The 17,304-nt window shown below is 39.1% G+C and overlaps 1 long non-coding RNA gene across 1 annotated transcript; it reads right to left on the bottom strand.

Moving 5' to 3' along the window:
• Nucleotides 1-6,018: 6,018 nt before the first annotated feature.
• On the bottom strand, nucleotides 6,019-17,063 carry LOC147021313 (uncharacterized). Its single transcript, XR_015060750.1, has 5 exons — nucleotides 16,881-17,063; nucleotides 11,242-11,311; nucleotides 10,002-10,095; nucleotides 6,673-6,836; nucleotides 6,019-6,199 (listed from the first exon to the last, which is right to left on the bottom strand). It is a non-coding gene; the product is annotated as an uncharacterized LOC147021313 (long non-coding RNA).
• Between the last annotated feature and the right edge of the window lie 241 nt (nucleotides 17,064-17,304).

Genomic DNA, 17,304 nt, shown 5'->3' with positions numbered 1-17,304 from the left:
TGGCACTGACAATGAGTGTTTGGAAACTTTGGCTCCTTTTCTCAAATTTCAAAAGGATGCAAACCTCGAGGCAGTCCACAAACTTATGTGTCGAGATCTAGATCTTATTGCCTTGGGCATGGAGTACAACGATTTCACAGAGTCGGGGCAATTCTCCAACCTTACCCTGTCAAAAATAATCAGCCAGCTTTGAGCTGCAGGTGGGCACTACGATACTTTGGCCAGAGTTTATGCCAGAATTTTAGCAGCAAAGCCACATTCAGCAAATGTGGAGAGACTTATCAGCTCCAGCAATGCACTGAAAAGCAGAGACCGCTCAAGAATGTCATTAGAGACAGATAATTATTATTTATACGTCCATTACAATATGCCTGCAATTGACTTGTGGGATCCATGGCCTGCTGTTCTCACCTGGCTTTCCACAAAGGCACGTCGAACAAGAGAAGTAACCAAAGCAAAGGAACAAAATTACTTTCAAGGTGTATTCTCTGAAGCGCAGAAAAGAAATGCTGATGACAATCTTGATGCAGAATCAGATACAGCTGAACCATCTTTGAAAAAAGATGTTTTTAGATTATATGCAAGATACAACTTTGCAAATCTTGCATTTATGAAAGTTTCACTGTTTTAGCCATCTTTAACCATGTACTGTTTAATACAAAATGTAGATCAAAGTACAATTCAGCATGTGTAAGACTAAAAATATATATCTAGTCATACAAACAGTGTTTTCAGTTTTAACCTTCTTAGTATTTGACAAGAAATTTAAAACAAAGTACAAATCAGCATACATTGTACATGTAAAACTAAAAATATACTTCTTGTCATATAAACAGTAAATAAAGGTACTTTTGCTTTTCCACATCATGGTCATGCATTGACTTCTTGTTTGTTTATATGACATTGGAGTTTTTATTATAAATTTTAGTACTGCACAAAATTGGATTTAGAACTGCACAAGTAGGGGTCCACTGCAAGTTAAAATAAACCCTGCTTAATGACGACACACACACACACACACACACACACACACACACACACACACACACACACACACACACACACACACACACACACACACACACACACACACACACACACACACACACACACACACACACTTGTATCTCCCATATGAGAGCTTACGTGTGGACCGTTGTGATCACTGAACCCTGGCCTGATGCAAGTTCTGTTGTGGTAACATAGACATACATACATACACATACAATACATAAAAGCAACAAACACAAAGATTTACCTTCAAACAGAGTTCTTTGAAAGAGGAATTCCAGTGGGAAATTGGTGAAATTCAATCCATCCATCTATAATTGCAGCAATCTCTGTGTGTCGATCTGTCTTTGAGTGCTGTTTCTCGACAACCACTGGTCCGATGTAATTGAAACTTGCCAGGTATATTGCTGGGGACCTGAGTTAGTGCCTTTTCAAGGTTTGATATGAATCGGACAAGTGGTTCCCAAGTTATGGCCATTTATTTACCAAACCAATGACAGGACACGTTGGCAGACCATGACCGCAGACCAAAGGGCCAAGAGCAAAGACGACGACGACGACTCTACTCTCCTTCTTTTAGGACAGCTCGCCACCTTTTTCTTATCCTTTCTCTGCCCCCTCGTCCCCCCCCACCCGTGGGTCGAGGGAACCGCTCTGAGGTAACTCACCTCCGGATTGGACGAGGGGTTGTCGTACCTTGGATACCAGAGGAAGAGGGGTTTTTGCACGTACGGGCACGCAAGAGCGAAGGAACGGCCTGTGTGTTTGTTGTTTCTGGAATGCGGTTTGAAATTTTTTTATTTTTATTTTTTGCACGTCTGCCACGCACTTGTAATAATGCCAGTGTGTGTGTGTGTGTGTGTGTGTGTGTTTGGGTGGTGTGTGTCAGTGCGTCTCCTCCATAACTCCAAAACCATGAAATCCGAGCAGCCTGAAACTTTGCATGCACACTTACGGACTCCAAGGAAGTGCATGAGTGAAGGTTGGATCGCACATGCGCAGAGAGGAGTGAGATAATTTATTTTACTCTGCCTGCCTGGGAGTCAAACAACATTGAAAATCAATCCAAACAGGAAACTTCAATTTTAAGGACTTCATAAAGGACATAAACAACAGACACAAATTACTCATGCAACGTGTTCGATCGGGTGGTGGAAAAGACACCACGTCACGGCGGTAAGCTTCTGGAATCAATTTATTTGTCCTACTTTTACAATCTTTATGAGGCATGAAACTTCTGGATGTTTTTTGGAAACGATCTTTAAAAACTGCACAGGGCACAGTCTTCGATGAACTCTCTCATTTGTTTTTATGCCTCTGCGAACGATGGTCACCAGTGACATTATTTTTGGGTTGTCCGTCCGTCCGTCCGTATATTCCTCCATGCTAGTTTTGTTTTTTCTGCAAACAATTATCCGATTGACACAAATTTTTCACCATTGGTGTGACGACTCCTGTGGAATGTTTTGATAATTATGATGTCATAGGTCACTTGGTGGGGCAACCATCTTTGAAAAAAGGAAAAACTTTGGACCTCGATCTCTGAAACCGCTCCTTGGAAAAAAACTGAAGCGTGGCACACGTGAAGTAATTGCCACGTGAAACAAGTGAGTTTTACCCTCGCCAGAGGAGGGCATTGCATTTGGGTCTGTTTGTCCGCACAGAACTTTCGTGTTCTCCACAACCACTTGTTGGATTAAGACAAAATTTTCACCAGAGTGGTGACGATTCATGTAGAATGTTTTCATGATAATTATGATGTCATAAGTCATGGGGTGTGGCAGCTATGTTTGGAAAATGAAAAACTTTGGACCTCTGCACCTCTGAAACCACACCAAGGAAAAAATTGAAATTTGGCAGATGATATCATCTAATGTTAAACATGATGATTTGATTTCATTTCCCATGATATAATTGTGCAGAATAAATGCTTAATTTGTGTTTCTATTCCATTTGGGTGAAAAGTTATGAAAATTTCTGTTTTTCGATGATTGGGCATGTCAAAATCCAAGATGGCAGCCAAACAGACCGCAAGACCAAACTAATTATCTTGTTAACATCTAAAAATGTAAACGGGACACCTTTAGGATTCTAAAAAAAAGTATGCTTGCATCAGTACTCAGGGGGTGCATGTGGGGCCGATTTAGCTGCCTTACTTCTGGAGTTTGGTACAACTTGAACATATAACGTCAATAATTAATGCTTGTGTAATACATTACGTAGGTGTGATCGGGAGACACACAAACTTGGTGTGGCGAGGATGGAGGAAGAGACGTACAGGTATAGTAGGTTTTAACTTTTAACCTCAGCGGCGTACAAGTGATCACGTTCTATTTTGTCCTGGTGGCTGTTTCTGCGGCGGTTGATTATTCATATGAACGAGGTTTGCTTCAGAATCGTTACAAGTTCCTCTTTGGGAGTTTCAAAGCTGAGAACACATGATGGCCGAGCCGTTTGCCACATAAACATGTTTTCTAAATGGCAGATCCAATTTTTTTACCCATCACATGAAGATTGGCAGCTTTCTAAAAATAATAATGTTTATGTGCATCTTGAAACGTCTATCATGCAACGTTGCTTTTAAAAATTACTTGTTGAAATTCCCCCAAAACAAGGGTCAAAGCTACGCAACGTTTTTGGGTTGTATGCAGGACAGACTGGAGACGATAACCACACCGACTCCAATCTGCCAATATCAGCCAAGTGTGTGTGTGTGTGTGTGTGTGTGTGTGTGTGTGTGTGTGTGTGTGTGTGTGTGTGTGTGTGTGTGTGTGTGTGTGTGTGTGTGTGTGTGTGTGTGTGTGTGTGTGTGTGTGTGTGTATGTGTGGCTTGATGAACAAAACACACACAAACATTTTATCTCTGCTCACTCCCCTCTCCCTGTGTCTGATCCTCACTCCACCCCCTCCAAATACAGCACAGCACTCTCCTCCCACATCTCTCTATCCCTCTCCTTCCTTCTCCCCATCACTCTCTCAACATCATGTGAGATGAACATCATGTGACTTTCAGGTCCTTACACCACAGTGACTTTCAGGAAGCAAAGCAGGGATTTTGAAAGAGGTGGGTTTGGTGTGGATTAGTGGGGGTAGAAAAGATCGTGGTTTTGGATGGGGTAAGATAAGAGATGGTGGTGAACAGCTCTTTTGAAGATCTGGAGGGAAGAATGGAATTGAAGAGAGTGTGGGTGTTTGCTCCAGAGGTGGGGTAAAAAGAGGAATGAAAGAGTGAAGGTGAGCAATGATTCTTGATGTTGGTAGTTTTACCAGAAAGGGGTTGCTGGAGGACCTTGAGCGCCCTGCAGAAATATGCGGGGGGGGGGGAGAAATCTCAAATTGAGCAGAGAGTGCGGGGCTGGAGAGGAGACGGTAGAAGATATAAAGACCATGGACTTGCTTGCGGTGAGAGAGTGAGAGACCCAAAGATTCAGTTTCATCGCGGGAAAAATGAATGATCCGAAATGCCTTGGTTTTCACAGCGTGAATCCGAGAAACGTGAGAGGCGGGAGCACCAGCCCAGTGGGAGAGCAGTCCTCCATCAAGCTGCAGATGAAAGCTTTGTAAGTGGTCAGGACCTCAGGGATGCCAAGGAATAACTTTGCTCAAAGGAGGATGCCCAGTTGGTGAGTGGCTTTGGAGGCCAGCTTGGAAATGTGGCTTTCCCAGGAAAGATCATGACAGACAGTGAGACCCAGAAGCTTGAATTAAAGGACTTCTTCAAGAGGTTTGTTGAGAAAGTAGATTGGAGGGAGAGGGGGAGGGGAGATTCCAGACAGGCCTTTCGGAGAGACACAGTGAGAGTGTGAGATCTGTTAGGATTGAAAGATTTGTTCCACGTGTTGAGGAACACTGCCTTGAGGAACGCCGCCTGGACAGGAATACAGGAAGACAGAACTCCATAAAGGGCCACACGTTGGCTGTGACAGGAGAGGAAGTCTGCGAGCGAGGGGGGGGGGGTTCTAGACAGGCCTTTCGGAGAGACAGAGTGAGAGTGTGAGATTTGTTCCATTTGTTGGACCAGCTTGTGATTTTATCCAGATCTGCAAAGTGCGAAGAGGCGGCTGCTTGCTGATATGAGGGGTGACAGATGGCATGGCAGAGGGTGGAGTCATCAGCAAAGAAATAAAGAGGATTTTCCAGAGTCAGAGAGATCATTGATGAAAACCAGAAAAAGAACAGAGCCCAGAACACTGCCTTGAGGAACTCCATCCTGGACAGGAATAGGGTAAGAGAGAACTCCATTAAGGGCCACACGTTGGCTGTGACAGGAGAGGAAGTCTGCGAGCCATGAGTGGAGATGTCCTTGGATACCACAGGAAAATACTAAGACAGGGAATATGAAGAGAGGGGGCAGAGAGATGGGGGGGAGAGGGTGGGAGTGAGGGGGGAGAGAGGAGGAAGGTGGGGGGAAGAGGGAGGAGTGGGGGTGGAGGGGGAGGGGGAGGAGGGAGGTGGGGGGGGGACGGGGAGGATGGAGGTGGGGGGGAGGAAGGAGGAGCGGGCAGGAGGAAACATGAAGAGAGAGACAGGTGAGAGACAGCAAATAAGACCAAGGCTTACCTTGCCGTGTTTAACCCCCCGGGGATCTTTGACTGGTCGAGGGTTAAACATGACCATCACCGCCGCGCCTCCACACAAAGCGCCATTTCCTGTGTGTTTTGTATTTTACGGCGATGGCCCCGCTTCACACAGGAGCAGCTAAGGTTTCATCGGCTTGTACTGTGACCTCCTGAATCAAATAATATGGACAACCGACTGAAGAACAACACAATGATTGTGGAATCATGAGAACGGGAGGGCAGAATGCAGTCATTGTTGCTGTGTTTGCTTCTGGGTCTGGAATAACTGATGAGTTGAGGGTTGGATGCTGTAGTGAAATGAAAAACCAAGGTCAGAGAAACATGGAAAGGGACCTTCCTTCAGGAATAGCAATGAGAAGAGAAATTTCAAATAATGACAGTAAACGTTTGAAGGACAGGATTTGAATGAGATCTTTATTGAAGTTCTTCTCATTCAATCTGCATGTGGGTTTAGTAAGATGGTCGGAGTGAAGGATGAATGGAAAAAATGAACCAGATTTCTGATTGACCAAGTCTTTGAGTCGATGAGGTGGAAGAGTCTCTGCTGACAGTTAAGGCTGGAGATGATTCAGAAGAATGTTAGAACTCGATGCAGATGATGGCAGCACCTAAATTGAGGGAGAAAAAAAAGTGAGACAATGTTGGAGTGTTCATTGATGCACACGGATGATGTTCAGTAATGATGTCATGCATGATGTGGAGTGTTGAAGTCACGAATGATGTACAGTGAAGAAGTCACGCAGGATGTACAGTAATGAAGTCACACATGATGTACAGCAATGAAGTCACACATGATGTACAGCAATGAAGTCACTGATGATGTGCATAAATGAAGTCAAGCAGTGAACACCAAGGGTTCATATCTGCAGTTCCCTTCATGATTGGCATTGATTGTTCAAATAAGGGTTTGTTCCACGTGTTCCACGGGTTTGGACCTCACCTGCTTGATATATTCATTCAAATTATTAAATTCTGCACACTGGGAATTATTAAGTTCTTATCATGATATTTTGAACAAGGACAAACATGGACACAAAAAGGATCCAGGTGATGAAATAAGTCTATCGAGTGTTTATCGTACCTGAGTTCTGGAGACTTTTCATTTGAAAAATCTTGAATCGGCCAACTGTCAGAGCCTGGTGTTTCTTTCTACATTTCTGGAGAGCTCATGTGGTGGAGTCATGAGAGAGTTACTCCCAAACATGGCATCCTCCTCTCCAGCGGGCATGACTGTGACTTCTTCCTCTGCACACACATCAACAAGAGGAAGTCAAAACCACTCAAGAGCATTATCATCATAATCTCCATCATTATCCTGCCTTCCAACACAGTCCTGGAATGAATATCTCTGAATCTATCTCGATCTCTCTGTGCTTCTCCTTCTCCCTCGTTTTGTATATTTCAGTTCACGTTTTATTTCACTTTTCCCTCCATGCTGGAATGGCTCATGGTTGTTTTGTATGCACTTGTATGTCCAGAGTTAAACTCTTCAAAAATCATCTAATTGAAGTCATTGAACAATTTTTGGTTGTTAACACATTTTCCATTGACGGCGAAATAGGTGAAATGGCCACGCCCCTTTTTAAGCGAAGTGCTACCACCCGCCATTACTGTATCTCCAGAAACATTGGACCTAGAAGGTTGTGTGACCACTCAAAATGTTTGGAATGACCACATTATGGGGGGTCATAGTAATACATTTCCATGTCCAAAAGTCAATCGATTTTTAAGATATTAGCCAAAAACTGATTTCAACATGGTATGCACTACAGTTCTGACCCTTTATTTTATTACCTATTGTAATTTTGCACATTGTCCATATTTTAGAGTTTAATTATGTGGATTTCTACACTTTTTGCCTTTACTACAGCCACAAAACACCACACATTTTATGTTCATTCCTCTGCAAGTGCACGTCTTGGTACTCATACATGATGTTGGACATTTGCATGGAGGGGGCAGGTCATCGGGCCTGCACGGTACTGGCAGTATCACAGGTGTATTTCCAACAGCTTTGTTGCTTTATAACCATGCTGGCATGGATCTGGTTTGGTGACTGCAGGATTTGGAGCTTGTAACCACATCTTACACTGCAGATATGCTCGCTTTATGTGTTCTCGAAGCGTTGAAGAACAGCACACAAGCTGGTTGAAGTCGAGCTCTTTCTTGGAGTTGTGGTACTGCTCCCAACGATACTCATCGAATGTGGAACAGTCGGTCTTCTTTAATCCAGACACAAGGAATTTTTCAGCATTACTTATCATCTGTGGTGACAGATGGTGTCATCTGACACCAAACCCTTCCAGTCAGGAGAGATCCATGGATGCTTTCATGCCAGACAGTTTTGGACCCACCTTGCTGGTACTGTCACACCCGCTAAGTGCATGAATGGCTGGGAGACGCGACACCAAATTGTTGTCCAGCTGATCAACTAACAGGTGGACTGGTACAGTTTTCTTGTTTTTCCAGTTACCAAGCTTTACAAACAGCTTTTGTAGTTGCCAGGTTTTCTTGAAGTGGAAGATGAGGTTGACAAAGACATCTGTGTCAGGTGAGTCAACCAAGACTAATTGAACCCCATGTTTCACAACACCATCATTAATATGGAACAGGATTCTGTCATCGGCTTCTTCTTGGTTGCTTGAGAGCTCTGCGATCTGTGTTTCAGTGCCAGCAAACAGTTTGAAAATGACTGGTATATCACCAGTGCCTTTGACCATGTGTGACTTCTCAATGACTTGGCAGGGCAGCACATCAGCCAACTTTCTCTTTCCAAGTGGTTCTGAGCAGCTTGTCATCTGAATGTCCTCAGAATCACGATCTCTCGGTTGGTTCTGAAATATGATGAGAACAGTGTCATGACTGGAATCTTTTCCTGAAACAGTGTTCTCTTTATGTTCAAAACTGTCCATTGCGCCTTGGACAACATGCCATTCAGAGATTTTTGATGACACGGGACATCTGTTGGGTAGGGTATCCTCCACCATCTTTTGGGCCACTGAAGTGTTGATCCTCTGCATTGAATCATAGCTGATGGCCAAGTTCATCCTGTTCATGATGTCAACAAGCTGTCTTGATGTTGACAGGTTATGGACAGTTTGTGTCAAACTACAGTGAAATGGAGTGTTACTTCTTCCAAAACTTAACCAATAATGAATAAACTGAAAGAGTGTGTCAAACGTCAGGAGCCATTCATCTGTGTTGGTGTTGCTGGTGTTTGGGAACATGAACTTCATGAACTGCATCCACTGTTGGGGGCGATGTGATCTGTAGTGGTCCATTGAAAGTTTAACATCCTCACTCGTGCAGTTTGTTGCCTCCAGACCAAAGTCATAATTTTTGCATTCATGCAGTTGCTCCAGTGCACACTTCTGTGGGCCTGACTTCACAGAAGATCGCAGTCTCGATGATGTTACCCTGCAGGAGGGAGCCAGAATAAACCATCTGTGATTTTCGTCAGTCATCAGGATAAGTGAAGCAGATCGTGTCCCTGAAGCACTTGATTAGAAGAACCTTTGTCCGTCTGTTATCGGTTTGCTGATCTGTCTCCAAGTTAGCATTGACGAGGTCACAAATGGGGCTAACACTGTAGCTGCTGGTTTTGAAATCGAGACGATCAAACACAAGTTTGCAGTTTAAGTCAATTGTAGCTGCCTCATTTGATCGCTGGATATTTTCAAACAATGCATCAATTTGTCTGTTACACTTTAGCAAGTATTGTCAAAAACAATTCCCATGATAGAAGACATCTGCAGCAAACACATCACCAGCTGTATCCAGAAAAGCACATCTTGTCTTCACTTCATCCTTATCAAAGTTCAAGGCATCTGGAAACAATGCTGCTCTGTCAGACTCTGAGATGCGATACAACACCCGATTTCTATCACCACAACTCTCTCTTGCTCTGTCACATATAACGCACTTCCTTTCAACGTCTTTGCAACTGGAACTAGTACTCTTCTTTCATCTTTTGGGGGCCTCATAACTGTCACTGCTTTCTCCCTCTTCAACCTCTTCAACAAGTTCTGGCTCACTTTTCGTTTTGGCTGATCTTTGACTTCAGAATGTAAGTGGAATAACAGGCTTTCGGCTTCAGATGGTACTTGAATGTGTTGCTGAATGCGTTTATTCTTGAGATGACTAAAGAATCATCCATTTGTTCTGCTGCCATCTGGATTTTGGCACGCCCATCATCAGTTCCTGAAAAATAATATGTATGAAATATCACCAAAATAATAGGGTCCATCTTCCTGTGTTCCAAAGGTACCAAACATTTGATTTTTACAAGCATTGCGTTGTATACACACACATAAGTACACACTTTTTCATCCATAGACATTGTGAGGTAAGGGAAGTATTGTTCATCAGTTGGACAAATAGGGTTCTGATGCTATTACATCTGAAATTTACCTGTGAACGTTTTTTCCTGAAGCAGTGTTGCCAATAACGCATGAAGTCCCATCAAAAACCCTTCGGCTGCTGACCTTGAAACCACTAAAGTTTCCTGTAAAAAATATTTTTTGCATAATTAATTGTAGATGACGCAGTTATTATTCAAAAACTTTGTTCAGATGATTTTAATGTGCATAATTTAACTATAATGAAATCATACCATGTTATAGTAACAGCAAGCAGGGATCCAAGGTAGAATTACTTGCAATCAGAGAACTTTTTAACACTTGAACACCGAGCGCCTCCAACAACAAAGGAATAATTTGGTGAATTGTAATCTTTTTAATGCCGATTATTGCCCACATAGAATCTTCAGGAGTCAAGTAATTGAACAAAAGAAGAAGGAACAATTATGAATAATTGAAATCCGTACCATGCTGAAATCAGTTTTTGGCAAATATCTTAAAAACCATTGACTTTTGGACATGGAAACGTATTACTGACCCCCCCATAATGTGGTCATTCCGAGCATTTTGAGTGGTCACACAACCTTCTAGGTCCAATGGTTCTGGAGATACAGTAATGGCGGGTGGTGGTACTTCGCTTAAAAAGGGGCGTGGCCATTTCACCTATTTCGCCGTCAGTGGCAAATGTGTAACCAACGAAAAATTGTTCAATGACCTTCAATTAGATGATTTTTGAAGAGTTTACCTCTGGACATACAAGTGCATACAAAACCACCATAAGCTACGAGAGTACCACTTACACATCTTCATTTTCTTCATCACCAACTCCCACTGTGTCACCTTTCAAGAGAATTGAGGAAATTTGGTCCATCGTTCCTGTGCTTCATTTGGAGCCCACAAATCAAAACTTCCTGTTCAAATTCAAGGAACAAAACCTCATCTGATGATATAGAAGAGAACAAAAATGGACTGCTTCATGGAAGGAAACTCGAATCACCTGTCGCTGATTGGAAGTGGGATTGAAAAATTTGATTTTTCAAACAATTATTTTTATTGAACATTGAGGTGTTCACAATGACTTCTTTATGGACACATTAACATTCACACGAGACTTCCATCAGTTGGAAGATTTGTTTGGAGCTTGTCTGCTTCGAGTGAAAGAAAATATTCATTTGTTCTCGACACTTCTGAAGCACAAATCAAATGGGACACAATGGACGTGAATAACATGTAACTTAGACAAAGTTTGGAATAATTTGTAATGGAAGGTAAAAAAATTCTTGGTAACTTACGTTCCAACCGGTAGGATGGTTTCTTGTACGAGGGAGGTGGAGGAGGGAACGGGCGTCTCTTCTGAGGGGTCTTTGGAAAAACAATAAAAATATGAAAGATTAAACACATTGATATGTTCATCAGTTTGATAACTTGTTCAGGATATGGCACAGAAGGAAATGCACTGATTGAATCGGTAATTAGTGAAAAGGTGAATTAGTTTATCTCATCTAATCAAGGGGAGTTGAAATTCTTGTGTACGATCCTGCATGAGGATGACTGTGTCAATGAGTTAACTTTCCCACCAAATATATAATTGCAAACATCTTCACAATCAAGGATATTCTTCTTCATCAAAGGAAGTATTTACAGCAACGTCTATAAAAACGATGATGGACAGTAATGAAATCTCACATGATTTACAGTAATGAAATCTTACATGATTTACAGTAATGAAATCTTACATGATTTACAGTAATGAAATCTTACATGATTTACAGTAATGAAATCTCACATGATGTACAGTTATGAAATCTTACATGATGTACAGTCATGAAATCTCACATGATGTACAGTCATGAAATCTTACATGATGTACAGTAATGAAATCTTACATGATGTACAGTCATGAAATCTCACATGATGTACAGTAATGAAATCTTACATGATGTACAGTAATGAAATCTTACATGATGTACAGTCATGAAATCTTACATGATGTACAGTCATGAAATCTCACATGATGTACAGTCATGAAATCTCACATGATGTACAGTCATGAAATCTCACATGATGTACAGTAATGAAATCTTACATGATTTACAGTAATGAAATCTCACATGATGTACAGTAATGAAATCTTACATGATGTACAGTCATGAAATCTCACATGATGTACAGTCATGAAATCTTACATGATGTACAGTAATGAAATCTTACATGATTTACAGTCATGAAATCTTACATGATGTACAGTAAGAAAGTCACACATGATGTACAGTCATGAAATCTCACATGATGTACAGTAATGAAATCTTACATGATTTACAGTAATGAAATCTTACATGATGTACAGTAAGAAAGTCACACATGATGTACAGTAATGAAATCTTACATGATGTACAGTAATGAAATCTCACATGATTTACAGTAATGAAATCTTACATGATGTACAGTAATGAAATCTTACATGACGTACAGTCATGAAATCTCACATGATGTACAGTTATGAAATCTTACATGATGTACAGTCATGAAATCTCACATGATGTACAGTTATGAAATCTTACATGATGTACAGTCATGAAATCTCACATGATGTACAGTCATGAAATCTCACATGATGTACAGTTATGAAATCTCACATGATGTACAGTCATGAAATCTCACATGATGTACAGTCATGAAATCTCACATGATGTACAGTAATGAAATCTTACATGATGTACAGTAATGAAATCTTACATGATGTACAGTCATGAAATCTCACATGATGTACAGTAATGAAATCTTACATGATGTACAGTCATGAAATCTCACATGATGTACAGTAATGAAATCTCACATGATGTACAGTAATGAAATCTTACATGATTTACAGTAATGAAATCTTACATGATGTACAGTAATGAAATCTTGCATGATTTAGAGTAATGAAATCTCACATGATGTACAGTAATGAAATCTCACATGATGTACAGTAATGAAATCTTACATGATTTAGAGTAATGAAATCTCACATGATGTACAGTCATGAAATCTTACATGATGTACAGTAATGAAATCTTACATGATTTACAGTAATGAAATCTTACATGATGTACAGTAATGAAATCTTACATGATGTACAGTCATGAAATCTCACATGATGTACAGTAATGAAATCTTACATGATGTACAGTCATGAAATCTCACATGATGTACAGTAATGAAATCTCACATGATGTACAGTAATGAAATCTTACATGATTTACAGTAATGAAATCTTACATGATGTACAGTAATGAAATCTTACATGATGTACAGTCATGAAATCTTACATGATGTACAGTCATGAAATCTCACATGATGTACAGTAATGAAATCTCACATGATGTACAGTAATGAAATCTTACATGATGTACAGTCATGAAATCTCACATGATGTACAGTCATGAAATCTTACATGATGTACAGTAATGAAATCTTACATGATTTACAGTAATGAAATCTCACATGATGTACAGCAATGAAATCTTACATGATGTACAGTAATGAAATCTTACATGATGTACAGTCATGAAATCTCACATGATGTACAGTAATGAAATCTTACATGATTTACAGTAATGAAATCTTACATGATGTACAGTAAGAAAGTCACACATGATGTACAGTAATGAAATCTTACATGATGTACAGTCATGAAATCTTACATGATGTACAGTCATGAAATCTCACATGATGTACAGTAATGAAATCTTACATGATTTACAGTAATGAAATCTTACATGATGTACAGTAATGAAATCTTACATGATTTACAGTAATGAAATCTTACATGATGTACAGTAATGAAATCTTACATGATGTACAGCAATGAAATCTTACATGATGTACAGTAATGAAATCTTACATGATGTACAGTAATGAAATCTCACATGATGTACAGTAATGAAATCTTACATGATTTACAGTAATGAAATCTTACATGATGTACAGTAAGAAAGTCACACATGATGTACAGTAATGAAATCTTACATGATGTACAGTAATGAAATCTTACATGATGTACAGTCATGAAATCTCACATGATGTACAGTAATGAAATCTTACATGATTTACAGTAATGAAATCTTACATGATGTACAGTAATGAAATCTTACATGATGTACAGTCATGAAATCTCACATGATGTACAGTCATGAAATCTCACATGATGTACAGTAATGAAATCTCACATGATGTACAGTAATGAAATCTTACATGATTTACAGTCATGAAATCTCACATGATGTACAGTAATGAAATCTTACATGATGTACAGTCATGAAATCTCACATGATGTACAGTAATGAAATCTCACATGATGTACAGTAATGAAATTTTACATGATTTACAGTAATGAAATCTTACATGATGTACAGTAATGAAATCTTACATGATGTACAGTCATGAAATCTTACATGATGTACAGTCATGAAATCTCACATGATGTACAGTAATGAAATCTCACATGATGTACAGTAATGAAATCTTACATGATGTACAGTCATGAAATCTCACATGATGTACAGTCATGAAATCTTACATGATGTACAGTAATGAAATCTTACATGATTTACAGTAATGAAATCTTACATGATGTACAGTCATGAAATCTCACATGATGTACAGCAATGAAATCTTACATGATGTACAGTCATGAAATCTTACATGATGTACAGTCATGAAATCTCACATGATGTACAGTAATGAAATCTTACATGATTTACAGTAATGAAATCTTACATGATGTACAGTAAGAAAGTCACACATGATGTACAGTAATGAAATCTTACATGATGTACAGTCATGAAATCTTACATGATGTACAGTAATGAAATCTTACATGATTTACAGTAATGAAATCTTACATGATGTACAGTAAGAAAGTCACACATGATGTACAGTAATGAAATCTTACATGATGTACAGTCATGAAATCTTACATGATGTACAGTAATGAAATCTTACATGATGTACAGCAATGAAATCTTACATGATGTACAGTAATGAAATCTTACATGATGTACAGTAATGAAATCTCACATGATGTACAGTAATGAAATCTTACATGATTTACAGTAATGAAATCTTACATGATGTACAGTAAGAAAGTCACACATGATGTACAGTAATGAAATCTTACATGATGTACAGTAATGAAATCTTACATGATGTACAGTCATGAAATCTCACATGATGTACAGTAATGAAATCTTACATGATTTACAGTAATGAAATCTTACATGATGTACAGTAATGAAATCTTACATGATGTACAGTCATGAAATCTCACATGATGTACAGTAATGAAATCTTACATGATTTACAGTAATGAAATCTTACATGATGTACAGTAAGAAAGTCATACATGATGTACAGTAATGAAATCTTAGATGATGTACAGTAATGAAATCTTACGTGATGTACAGTAAGAAAGTCACACATGATGTACAGTAATGAAATCTTACATGATGTACAGTAATGAAATCTTACATGATTTACAGTAATGAAATCTTACATGATGTACAGTAATGAAATCTTACATGATGTACAGTAATGAAATCTCACATGATGTACAGTAATGAAATCTTACATGATGTACAGTCATGAAATCTCACATGATGTACAGTAATGAAATCTCACATGATGTACAGTAATGAAATCTTACATGATTTACAGTAATGAAATCTTACATGATGTACAGTAATGAAATCTTACATGATGTACAGTCATGAAATCTCACATGATGTACAGTAATGAAATCTTACATGATGTACAGTAATGAAATCTTACATGATTTACAGTAATGAAATCTTACATGATGTACAGTCATGAAATCTCACATGATGTACAGTCATGAAATCTCACATGATGTACAGTAATGAAATCTTACATGATTTACAGTCATGAAATCTTACATGATGTACAGTCATGAAATCTCACATGATGTACAGTAATGAAATCTTACATGATGTACAGTAATGAAATCTTACATGATGTACAGTCATGAAATCTCACATGATGTACAGTAATGAAATCTTACATGTTTTACAGTAATGAAATCTTACATGATGTACAGTAAGAAAGTCACACATGATGTACAGTAATGAAATCTTACATGATGTACAGTAATGAAATCTTGCGTGATGTACAGTGAGAAAGTCACACATGATGTACAGTAATGAAATCTTACATGATGTACAGTCATGAAATCTCACATGATGTACAGTCATGAAATCTCACATGATGTACAGTAATGAAATCTTACATGATGTACAGTCATGAAATCTCACATGATGTACAGTAATGAAATCTTACATGATTTACAGTAATGAAATCTTACATGATGTACAGTAAGAAAGTCACACATGATGTACAGTAATGAAATCTTACGTGATGTACAGTAAGAAAGTCACACATGATGTACAGTAATGAAATCTTACATGATGTACAGTTATGAAATCTTACATGATGTACAGTAAGAAAGTCACACATGATGTACAGTAATGAAATCTTACGTGATGTACAGTAAGAAAGTCACACATGATGTACAGTAATGAAATCTTACATGATGTACAGTTATGAAATCTTACATGATGTACAGTAAGAAAGTCACACATGATGTACAGTTATGAAATCTTACATGATGTACAGTAAGAAAGTCACACATGATGTGCAGTCATGAATTCACACATGTCAAGTAGTGACCAACAAGGGTTAATATCTGCGTTCCCTTCATGAATCAGGGAGGGACCTCACCTGCTTAATGTATTCATTCGAATTATTAAATTCTCCACACTCGGAATTAGTAAGTTCTCATCATGATGTTTTCAACAAGGAAGTGACAGATTGACAACCATGGACACAAAAAGGATCGAGGTGATGAAATAAGTCAATCGAGTGTTTATCGTACCTTAGTTCTGGAGACTGCTCATTTGAAATAGCTTGAATCAGCCATCTGCATGAGCCTGGCGAATCTTTTTGCATTCCTGGACACCTTATATGGCCGAGTGATGAGTGACTCACTCCCAAACATGGCATCCTCCTCTCCAGCAGGCATTACTATGACTTCTTCCTCTGCACACACATCAACAAAAGGAAGTCAAAACCACTCAAGAGCATTGTCATCATAATCTCCATCATTATCCTGCTTTCCAACACGGCCCTGGAATGAATATCTATTAATCTCTCTCTATCTCTCTGTGCTTCTCCCTCTCCCTCGTTTTGTATATTTCAGTTCACGTTTTATTTCACTTTTCCCTCCACTTTCACATCTTCATCACCAACTCCCACAGTGTCACCTTTCAAGAGAATTGAGATAATTTCTTCCATCGTTC

This window comes from Eptatretus burgeri, chromosome 8 (assembly GCF_056783735.1).
Source record: "Eptatretus burgeri isolate ZD-2024b chromosome 8, Ebu_testis_v1, whole genome shotgun sequence".
Taxonomy (NCBI): Eukaryota; Metazoa; Chordata; class Myxini; order Myxiniformes; family Myxinidae; genus Eptatretus; species Eptatretus burgeri.
Note: the sequence above shows the minus strand (reverse complement) of the source record. Positions and strands in the feature narration are given on the sequence as shown.